This window comes from Dermochelys coriacea, chromosome 9 (assembly GCF_009764565.3).
Source record: "Dermochelys coriacea isolate rDerCor1 chromosome 9, rDerCor1.pri.v4, whole genome shotgun sequence".
Taxonomy (NCBI): Eukaryota; Metazoa; Chordata; order Testudines; family Dermochelyidae; genus Dermochelys; species Dermochelys coriacea.
The window spans coordinates 104,656,382-104,667,370 of NC_050076.1; the positions used below are offsets into that span (position 1 = coordinate 104,656,382).

At 59.8% G+C, this 10,989-nt stretch overlaps 1 pseudogene; it reads left to right on the forward strand.

Moving 5' to 3' along the window:
* The first annotated feature begins 6,652 nt into the window (after positions 1-6,652).
* LOC119860882 lies at positions 6,653-10,344 on the forward strand (annotated as a pseudogene).
* The last annotated feature ends 645 nt before the right edge of the window (positions 10,345-10,989 follow it).

Genomic DNA, 10,989 nt, shown 5'->3' on the forward strand with positions numbered 1-10,989 from the left:
GATGCAGAGGGAGCAGGCGCTCCCGCCGCCAGGCTCAGCCTTCAGCAGCAAGACCCTGCCAGGCCCCCATCCTGCAGCACTCGCTGGGCTCAGCCCACAGCCCGCCACCAGTTCCCGGGGAGGCAGCCTCGGCCCACGGCTGTCAGCCAGGCCAGCACAGAGAAGACCCTGCCCAGGCCCTTGGTGCTGCCCTACGTCTCCAGCTGGGGGGCAATACCCAGCCCCAACCCCAGTCAGCCTGGAAGGAGCCTGGGGTCCCGTATAGCCTGCCAGCAGGCCCCTGGTGCAGACACTGTGCAGAAAGAAGTGATGGGGGAGCCAGGCTGCCTGTGCCAACCGTACCAGATCCACACGCAACTCAGAGAGAGCATTGACAAGCACCTGGTGACCCCAGAGTGCCTGGCCCCCCAACAAGGTCCAGCCCCCCCACAGCCCCCACCTCCAGCCTCCCTCATGGCAAGATGATACTGCTCCCGCAGGGCACAGGAGTGTGTGTTTGCATGTGCATTGACCTGCCCTGGCCAGCACGTTGGGCTCCCCACCTTCCAGCACCTGACCCCAGGCCACCCCTCCAGCTGGCCCAGTCTGCTACCTGCAATCCATGCCCTTCTGCCTGGCCCGCAGTCAGGCCATCCCACAACCCATCCCCCCTGTGGCCATGTCCTTCCACATGGTGCCCCACCCCCCAAGCAGCCCATGTCCTGCTCTCTGCTGCACCGCAGCTGGCACCATCCCTGACTGCCTTGATCCAGTGGCACAATGGACTTGCCACCCAAGCAAGATGCTGATGCAGGGGGCAGAGGCTGCGCCCGACCCAGGGCCATGTCAGGGCACCCCCAAACCTCAACACTTCACAATGCCTGACTTACCTGCCCTCAGCAGCCAGTCCCCTCTGCCAGGGCAGCCCAGGTGGAGAGCTGTCTGACTTGGAGCCATGCTGGGACAGGGGCTAACACCATCCGCAAAGGCAGAACAAACATTAAAACGCAGGCTGGAGACAAGAGCTACCAGTTCTGAAGGATCCCTGCTGCGGGCCAGCCTCTGCCCAGCTCCCTCAGCAGCCCTTCCTGGGGCTGGACTGCAGGGCAGAGGCTAGCACTAGCCAGCCTGCAGCATGCGGGTGGGATGTGGTAGCAGGCACAGAGGCAAGACCATGTGCTCAGCCAGGAAAGGCTCGCTGGAGTCTGCTCCCCATGGCACAGCGTACCTGGCACAGAGGAAGCAGGCACCCAGCAGCAGCAAGGAAACCTAAGACTCGTGCATCAGCCCCAGGCCTTGGGGAGCCAGTGCCAGCTGTGGGGCACCAGACGCTCTTGAGTGCTCGCCCTGCGAAGGAGGCAGGGCAGGTGTGCCAGTTATACCTGGGCAAACCTCTCCTCTGGACAGAGGAACAAGAGCTTGGCTGCACCGAGCAAAGCAGCTACGGCCAGGACCAGATGGAGCCGCCTGCAGAGCCCCACTCCCGGAGGAATGGCTCAGCACCTGTGCTGCATGTCACGGAGTCCCCGGGCGATGCTCAGGAACTGCTCCCTACAAAGCCAGTCAGGACTCTGAGGAAGTCTCCTTTCTGGGAGCAGCCTGTCTGCAGGACACACAGCTCACCCGGCTTCCCCCTTCCTGGGTCTGACCTCGGAGCATTCAGCATCCTCTGCCCCTCCGTGCGCTTCCCACAGCGAGTCCACCCAGGCGGGGTCCTGGGGAAGCCAGAGGGCCCTGCACCCCAATTTCACAGCCAGACGCGACTCTCAGCCAGCCAGTAAAACAGAAGGTTTATTAGACGACAGGAACATGGTCTAACACAGAGCTTGTAGGTGCAGAGAACAGGACCGGTCAGCTGGGTCCATTTTGGGAGGCTGTGAGCCAGACAACCATATCTGCACTTCACTCCATGTCCCCAGCCAGCCCCAAACTGCCTCCCCCTCCAGCCCCTCCTCCTCTGGGCTTTGTCCCTTTCAGGGCCAGGAGGTCACCTGATTGCTTTGTTCTCCAACCCTTTAGCTCTCACCTTGCAGGGGGGAAGGGCCCAGGCCATCAGTTGACAGGAAACAGGGTGTCGGCCATTCTCTGTGTCCAGACCCCTGCACACACCAGCCCTCTAGGGCTCTGCAACGATCATATACCCTTATCCCACCCCCTAGACACTTAAGAACTGCCTAGGGGAAACTGAGGCACTCCCACACTATTCAGAGGAAACCTTAAGAACAGTCCCACTTTGTCACATCTCTCCCCCTTTCGAGACCAAACTGAGCGGGCTCACTTTAGCTGGTGACCTGGGGAAGTTTGAAGCCACCAATGTTCCCATGGTTGCCCCAGCATCTCTCCTGTTCCTTGATGGGAGTTACACCAGGCCCTTCCAGTTTCACGCCCTCCCTTAGGTCAGGGTTGGTTGATAGCACTCGCATGCCGCATGTGGGAAGGTTTATGCGGCCCATGCCCCTTTTGCCACCCCAAAACCCCTGGGGGTCAAACTGGGATCGGGTCTTCTCCCAGAGCTCCAGTCTGGAGGCCTGCAATTCGGGCTCTCTTGGTTAAGAAACCCCATCTTGACCCAGGCCACATACTGTTCACTTACAGATCTAGCATGGAGACATCCCTTTCCCTAGGGGCTTTTCTATGCCACAATTCACCCTTCACAGAAATTCTGCCTTTATCCTCTTTACCTAGGGTTTGCTCTAGAGGAACACTTTCCTGAGCAACAACAGACTCTTTCTGGGTCTCACTTACATCCAGAATTATCTCTGGCCCATCAGGCGGATTCCTACACAATCCCCTTTCAGGCAAACTGACAGACTTCCTGGATAAAAGGTTGGAAGCCTTCTCCTTCCCTTTGCCACACACAAGTTCAGGAATCTTTTCCTTCTTGCTACTTGTGTTACCAACTGAGGGTGTGGAAACAATCAAATCACCTTTCTGCTCTCCTTGTGTCCTGGCTAGGACCTCACCCTGATTAGACAGAGTTGCTACACCCTTTCCCAACAACACACTAGCAACAGGCAAAATACAAGCACCAGAATTGTCTGGTTTCTGGGATTTTACATAGACACTAACTGGATGTGACCTAGTTACAAGGCCATTCTCCCGAGCAGACACAAACTTAGGACCATTCCCTTCCTGGGCTTTAGCTGAATCCAGAACCAACTCTGAGACAACTGCACTATTCTCAACCATCACAGGCTGAAAGGCCCCTTCTGTCTGCTCCACAGACAAAGAGCCGGAGCCACTTTCTCCTTTAACTGACACCCAGCTTGGGATCTCATTCCCCTGGTCCCAGCACACAGGGTTGTTCACAGACAACTGCTTGGAGACCGGGGTAGCTCCCTCCATAGGCAAGTCAATACCCCTGACAGACACAGGCACGTTTCCTTCACTGTCCCAATTCTCCACTCAGCTAACAGGTAAGGTCCAGGGACACTCATCTGCCACTCTCCTCGCCCTCCCACACTGCTGACTAGACAAAGCCATCAGCTCACAAGGCTGCCTAGGCTCATCCAGACTTTCCTTACCAAGCACCTTGCCACTCCCAACAGATCCCCTGCCCCGCCTGTGTCTCCCCCCACACAGCTGGGGTCTCAGCTCCCACTGTGCTCAGCGCTGCCCTTGCTGTCCCAGTGGGGGTAGGCAGTGAGCTCGCTGCTTTCCTCACTGCATCAGAGCCAGCCTGAGCCCCCTCTCCAGTGTGCAAGGGGGCAGGGAGCATCTCCCATGTTTAAAAAGGATGAATTCAAACTGGAGCAGGTACAGAGAAGGGCTACTAGGATGATCCGAGGAATGGAAAACTTGTCTTATGAAAGGAGACTCAAGGAGCTTGGCTTGTTTAGCCTAACTAAAAGAAGGTTGAGGGGAGATATGATTGCTCTCTATAAATATATCAGAGGGATAAATACCAGAGAGGGAGAGGAATTATTTAAGCTCAGCACCAATGTGGACACAAGAACAAATGGGTATAAACTGGCCACCAGGAAGTTTAGACTTGAAATTAGATGAAGGTTTCTAACCATCAGAGGAGTGAAGTTTTGGAATAGCCTTCCAAGGGAAGCAGTGGGGGCAAAAGATCTATCTGGCTTTAAGATTCTACTTGATAAGTTTATGGAGGAGATGGTATGATGGGATAATGTGATTTTGGTAAGTAATTGATCTTTAAATATTCAGGGTAAATAGGACTAATCCCCTGAGATCGGATATTAGATGGATGGGATCCGAGTTACCCAGGAAAGAATTTTCTGTAGTATCTGGCTGGTGAATCTTGCCCATATGCTCAGGGTTTAGCTGATCGCCATATTTGGGGTCAGGAAGGAATTTTCCTCCAGGGCAGATTGGAGAGGCCCTGGAGGTTTTTCGCCTTCCTCTGTAGCATGGGGCACGGGTCACTTGAGGGAGGATTCTCTGCTCCTTGAAGTCTTTAAACCATGATTTGAGGACTTCAATAGCTCAGCCACAGGTGAGGTTTTAGTAGGAGAGGGTGGGTGAGATTCTGTGGCCTGCGCTGTGCAGGAGGTCGGACTAGATGATCAGAATGGTCCCTTCTGACCTTAGTATCTATGAATCTATGAATCTCTCTGTCCCACCCAGCCCCAGGGGCTGGTTACAGGCAGGCAGGTATCCTAAGCCTAGCAGCTCCTCCCTGCTGGCAGCCAGGTCACCTGCATTTTCACTGACCATTTCCCTCTCCAAAGACTAGTTCCCTTGATTCAAATTCAAATCCTTGGCCCTTACAGGAGCAGGGCCTGGATCCTGTCCCAAAGAGACACAGTCACCCCACAACAGGGTCTCGCAGCTGGTATCCTGGAGAACCCCAACGACCAGCCAGCTCCACCCCTCCTGGGTCTGCACAGGGATCTGGGCCATAAGCAGGGCAAGGGGCTTCATCCCTGGGACCCCTCAGCATCTGAGGCTGCACCACCCAGGGCCTGACAACAGTTCTCTCTGTCCCAGGAACTCACCACCCCAGGAATGTCTCCCCATTGACCATCATTTTCTGCTCTCACTGGGGGTCCAAGGGGCCTGGCCCCAGGAAACTGCACACAGACATGTAGGTTGGGGTCAGGAGTGGGAGCCTGTCCCCCTCCCCACCCATCTGTCTGACGGAGTCTATGGCCTTGGGACCCAGCAAGGGAGCTAGACACCGGGGCTTTTCCGCAGGGTCCCCCTCGTTCAAATCACCAGACTGCTCCAAGGCAGTGAGGTGGCATCCACATCCCCCCCTCCTTAACCGGGGGCAGCAATTTAGTCTCGCGGTTCCTATGGAACTGGCACCCCGGGGTCTATCCCCACTCACCCCTGGGAGGTCCCCTCTGCCTCTCCGCTCCACCATCGCCAGTTCATGCTGCTGCTGCTTCTGCAGCTCTTTCTTGGACTCTCGCTGTCTCTCACAGTCCTCTTGGTCTCTCGGACTCAGCTCCAATCCCATCCATCTCCGATCCCCTGATGGGGAACCCGATCGTGAAGACCCTCGTCTGGTCAGGGACAGGAGTCTTGGGGATGCCTGGCTACCACTCCAGCTGCTCCCAGATCCTGCTATAGCCCCATTTGGGGTCAGGAATCTGCTCCTTAGAGTGATCATCCTACTCCAGCTGCACGATTAACTGTGCTTTGGTGAACTTTCCAATGTGCAACCCTCTCTTTTTGCAAAGGGTTACAGTGTGCATCCGATGAAGTGAGCTGTAGCTCACGAAAGCTTATGCTCAAATAAATTTGTTAGTCTCTAAGGTGCCACAAGTCCTCCTTTTCTTTTTGCGAATACAGACTAACACGGCTGCTACTCTGAAACCTTCTTAAGGAGATGGTGACAGGCCATCACTCCACTGTTCCCAAGTTGTTGTGGACTCACAGGCCTGTGTGCTCTCAGCTCCCCACGGTTTCCAGGGAGAACCCCTAGTGTGCCAGCCCTTCTCGAGGTCACCACCTCTTTGCCAAGGTCGAGCTGCAGACTCCTCTGCCCCTGAGACTGTTCACCGCAGTCCCCAGGGGGACCCCATTACTGCACAGTCCTTCTCGCTGGTCACATACTCCCAGGGTTTAACCACCCCCTGAAACAGCTCCTCTCTGAGCCTACAGCATGTCTAGTCCTCGTCAATCCCCCTTCATTTTACTGCTCCCAAGTCACTTACTGCAGGAAGCGCCATCCCTGGGGTGCAGTACATCCCACTTCTGCCACCAGTTGTCACGGAGTCCCCAGGCGATGCTCTGGAACTGCTCCCTATGAAGCCAGTCAGGACTCTGGGGAAGTCTCCTTTCTGTGAGCAGCCTGTCTGCAGGACACACAGCTCACACCTAATGGAGAGGTGAGCAGGGAAGTGCTCCCAGCAACCCCCCAGCCCCTGCCCATGGGGCTGAGCACCCTGAGCACTGCTGGACCTAGCAGGGGCAGGGAGACCAGCCACTCCACATAGCACCCAACAGAAAAACAGCTAGCTAGCTGCCTTACCCAGCCTCTCCCCTGGAGCCACACACCAGGGCAAGCCCCCAGGCTTAGCTCCCATACCCCTTTAAACTCTGCAGCCCCGCCCTTCTTCCCCTAGGATCTCTCAGGCCCAGGCCAGGCTGCTCATTACTTGCTGCCTGGCTATTTCTCTGCCCTGGTGGCCAGCTGATCCCAGGTTCCCCGGGAATCCCTTTTGCAGAGAGTATGGCTTGGCTCAGCCTCTCTCCCACTATGGCTTCTCTGTAGCTCCAGCAGTTCTGCTGCTAAAGTCTCGCTACCCGTCTGGTGTGGTGCTTTCCCTGCAGGTGTGGAGTGGGGTGTGCCTGGGCCAGGCTGCGCTGGGCCTGGCTGGGCACCGCCAGAACTGTGGCAAGGTGGCTGGCAGAGGCTCAGAGCCCAAGCTCCACGCTGCCAGGGGGATAGTTGCCATTACTGCCAGCAGCTGTCTGGGCACAGCAGGGGAGAGCAGGTGACTTCCCAGCTGCACCGAGCCCCCTTACCAAGCTTGCTGTCACCAGCTCCCCTGTGTTCCTCCTTCCACCAGGGATCCTGAGCTGCTCCCTGCTGTGGCTAGCAGACCCCCCCCCTACCCCCCCGGCACTGCAGGTGAGCCTCCAGCAAATGGGACGGCAGGCTTCACTGGGCCGCTCTGCCCTGTGGCTGTGGTATGTAGCATGAGCCCTGGGTGGTGTTTTGGGGAGACTGGGTGGGGGGTGTACTGGGGCTGGGGGGGCAGTTTCTGATGGGGGAGGTGCTGTGTCTGAGGAGGCTGGGGGGTGCTGGGGCTGGGGGACAGTATGGGGGGGTGATGGGGAGCAGTATCTGGGGGGCTAGGTGGTGTGCTGGGGCTGAGGAAGGCACTGTGTCTGGGGGGCAGTATCAGCTGGGGGAGGTGCTGTGTCGGTGGGGCTGGGTGGTGCGCTGGAAGGACTAGGTGGTGTGCTGGGGCTGGGGGCAGTATTTGGGTGGGCTGGGTAGTGGGATGGGGGAGGCACTGGGGCTGGGTGGTGGTGGGGGCCTTGGCAAAGGGGAGAAGGGCTGGAATAGTGGGTGGATGGCAGAGCTGTGTGGGGCACAGGGAGGTCTCTGGCTCCCTTGCAGGTGGGGGACCCGCCGGCTTGGGGGTAGCGGGGCAGGGCACATCCCTTTCACATCTCCTCTCGCCCCTCAGATGTGGGTGAAGTACTTCTACACTGCTCACTTTTGGGCCTTGTTCTGCTATGTGCTGGAGGCCGCTCAGCTGCTGCGGAGACCTGCAGGCCGCAGGTGGGGCCATGTGCCTTCCCTTGCACTCCCGGGCCCTTTGGGGAGACATCGGCTCCTCCCCGCCCCATCCTGTTATTCCCTCCCCATCCTCTGAGGATGAGGCCCCTCCGCATCTCTGCTCGGAGGCCAAGCAGGTGCCCCCGGTGACTCCATTTCCCACCCCACTCAGTCCCATGTCCTACAGTGCTTTGTGCTCAGACCACCCTACTTCAGCTTGGGCCTGTGTGATCAGCAGCCAGGCCTGGCTGCAGGGGCCCTGGCCCCGGCGGGGGCTGGCACTGGGCTCCAGGAGCTGTGCTGTCAGAGGGCCTGGCCAACCACTCTCCTCTTGCTTTGCTCAGGTCCTTGACTCCCTACTGCCTCTTATGCTGGGGCCAGTCCAGCACCCAGTGCCTGTGGGGTGTCCAGCAGCTCCTGTCCCCTGCCAGTGCCAGGTAAGCCATAGCCCCTGCCCTGTCACAGGCTCATAGCCCCTTCTCCCCCAGGTGTGATTCGCAGCACCCACTGGCGCAGGCCCTGGCTGTGGCTCACTACACTGCTGCTTATGTGCCCCTCTCTCTGGTCCTGCTGGTGAACCCGCTGCTTCTCTCCAGGGCCATCTGTGCAGGTGAGCCAGATCCACGCCCTGCCCCAGGGCCCCCCCCCCGGGAACACTGGCCCAGGAGCAGAAAATGGGTTGGGCTCGGGCTGAGCAGGGGGCTAAAGGCATCTCTCCTGTAGCCGCAGCCCTGCTGAGGAGGCAGATGGGCAGGTACACAGCTAGTGAGCGGCTCCAGGAGCAGCAGCTTAGGGGGAGATTCACCAGCATCACTGTCACCTTCACTGCCTGGTAATGCCCCTCCCCCCCGCACCAGCCAGTGAGCGAGTGCTCTGCCCCAGTGTGTGGTAATGCCCCACTTCCGCCCCACCCCCAGCCAGCACTCTGCCCCCCCCCAGTGTTCTGCCCCAGTGCCTGGTAATGCCCCCCGCACGCCAGCCAGCGCTCTGCCTTGCTGCCTATAGCACCCCTGCTGGATGCTGGGGGGGCTGCCCACTCGGGGGGAGGGGTGGCTGCTGTAGCCTTCCCCCAACCAGTCAGCACAGCCCCATCTCTGCTCCCCACAGCTGGCTAGGGAAGGTGGTGAATGATGGGCTACTCCTGCTGGAGCCTGCATGGCGCATGGAGACCTTGCGGCTGCTGCATGTGGCCATCCAAACCTCCTGAATCATTGTGGTGGGAGAGGGCGGGGGGGGGTGCTCACAGGGGGGCAGTGGAGATGGGGGTGCCCTGGGGTCACATATGGGGGCAGTGGGGGTGGGGTGCCCCATGAAGGGAGGGGGTTGTGGGGGAGGGGTGCCCTGTGAAGGGATGGGGATAGTGGGTGAGGAGTGCCCTATGAAGGGAGGGGGGCAGCAGGAATGGGGGTCCTGTGTGGTGAAGCCAGTAGGGCAAGAGGCTGCAAGGCCATGCTCAGCTGATGGGGAACACCACACGTTGGGGAGTGGGGGCTTGCTGTTGGTGTCAGGCACAGTTGCACTGGGGTTCCGCTTGCGCCCACCCCCTCACTGACACCCCCTCCTTCCTCCAGGCCATCCTGAACCCTGTGTCAGGGCTCCTGCTGTTCCTGGCCTTGGTGGGCTGGCAGCAGGCAGGGCAGCCAGCGGGCAGAGCTCTCAGCAGGGACGGGCAGAGCAGCAGCGAGGACTCTCCTGAGCCTGTCCTGGGCCTTATGGCTGCGCCTGGCCAGCTGCGGGCCTCGAACCTACTCACCTCCTGGTCTCTAGGGCATCTCTGGTGAGTAGGGACATAGCAGCCCTGCACCCGAGGGCCACGGCCGGGGTAGCAGCTGGCACTAATGGCTCTGCCTGAAGGCCCCTGGTCAGGGCTAGGGGAGCCGTGCAACTCGCCCTGCCCTCTGGGGGTGCCCCCAGGTGGGGCACAGGCAGACTGCTAGGGTGCCGGGAGCAGCTTGCAGTGCAGGGGCCAGGTGCATCTGAAATGCTGAGTCTCTACCCCTGTAAGGACTCTGGCCAGCAGCCTGCCCCTCACATGCAGAGGCCTGGGACTGCAGGGTTGGGGGCCTCTCTCCTCTTCCCCCACCCCCCGCCAATTTCTGGTGCCGTCTGCATCTTATACCTTCTCCCCAAAAGGAGCTGGCCTGATGGAGACCCGGGGGGGGGGGGGGCAGGGAGAGCTGAGCTTCCCTGGGAGGCAGTGGGGCTCAGCCCTGTGCCAGGGGACAAGGGGCTCCTGCCCCCCAGCCTAGGGTGGCAGCTGGTTACAGGATGCTATGGGGCTGGCAGGCCCAGCATGTCTCCCTCCCTTGGCAGGATCTGCCCCCACCCTCACTGTCTCCCCCTCCCTCACAGAGTTAATCTCAGTGTGGCAGAGACATGTGCTCTGCACCCAGCCAAGCTGCGATGGACGGCCGGAGGGAGCGGCAGGGCGAAGCTGAGGGCACCTGCCCCACGGGATGGCTCACCGGATGGACGGACTGACGGCTGCTGCAGTGTGAATAAAGGCTGCTGTGCTCAAGCCCGCTGGCTGCACCTCCCCCAGCTTGGGCCAGGCTGGCCCCGGCAGCTGAGTGCCTGGATGGGGAAGGGGTCACAACATCTGAGTGGGCTGCAGATGGAGTCGCCTGCTTCCCCAGGCTGGTGGAGGGGAGCAGACTCTGGCTGTGGGCTTGAGCCAGCCAAGGCCTGGCAGGAAGAGCCCCTTGCCCTCTGAGCGTGCAGCCCAAACTGTGCCCCCCCCCCAGTCATACTAAGGGCTTCCCAAGGCCGAGGGTGGGGGGGAAGCTGTGCCTGCATTTCTAACTACAGTGGGAACAGGCTCCTGACCCCCGCATCCCAGCTATGCCAGCCCCTGTCCCCTTCCACCCACTGCTAGGCTAGCTCTACACCCCACCCTTGTATTCAGGGGGTCAGGCAAGAGAGTGAGGATAGATGGTAGCTGGGGGGCACAGATGGGGTGGAGGGAGGGTGTAGCGCACCAGCCACAGGCTGCATCTAGCTGACTCAGCTAGTTTTATACCGGCCACCGCCCCCAGGCCCTGCCCAGCCCGGCAACTCAGCCTGCCCCACTCCCACTAGCCACTGCCCTGCTTACGCTGTGAGCCACAACCAGCTCCCCTGCTGGGAGATGCCGGGAGCTTCCCCCTACAGCCAGGGCCCTGCCCCGCCCCCCTGACCGCGCCCCCTGTTGGGAGAGGCCAGAGCAGCCGGGAGCTCCCCACACAGCCAGGGCCCTGCCCTGCCCCCCCACAGTGCCCCTTGCGAGGAGAGGCCAGAGCAGCCAGGGCCTCCCCCCATAGCCAGGG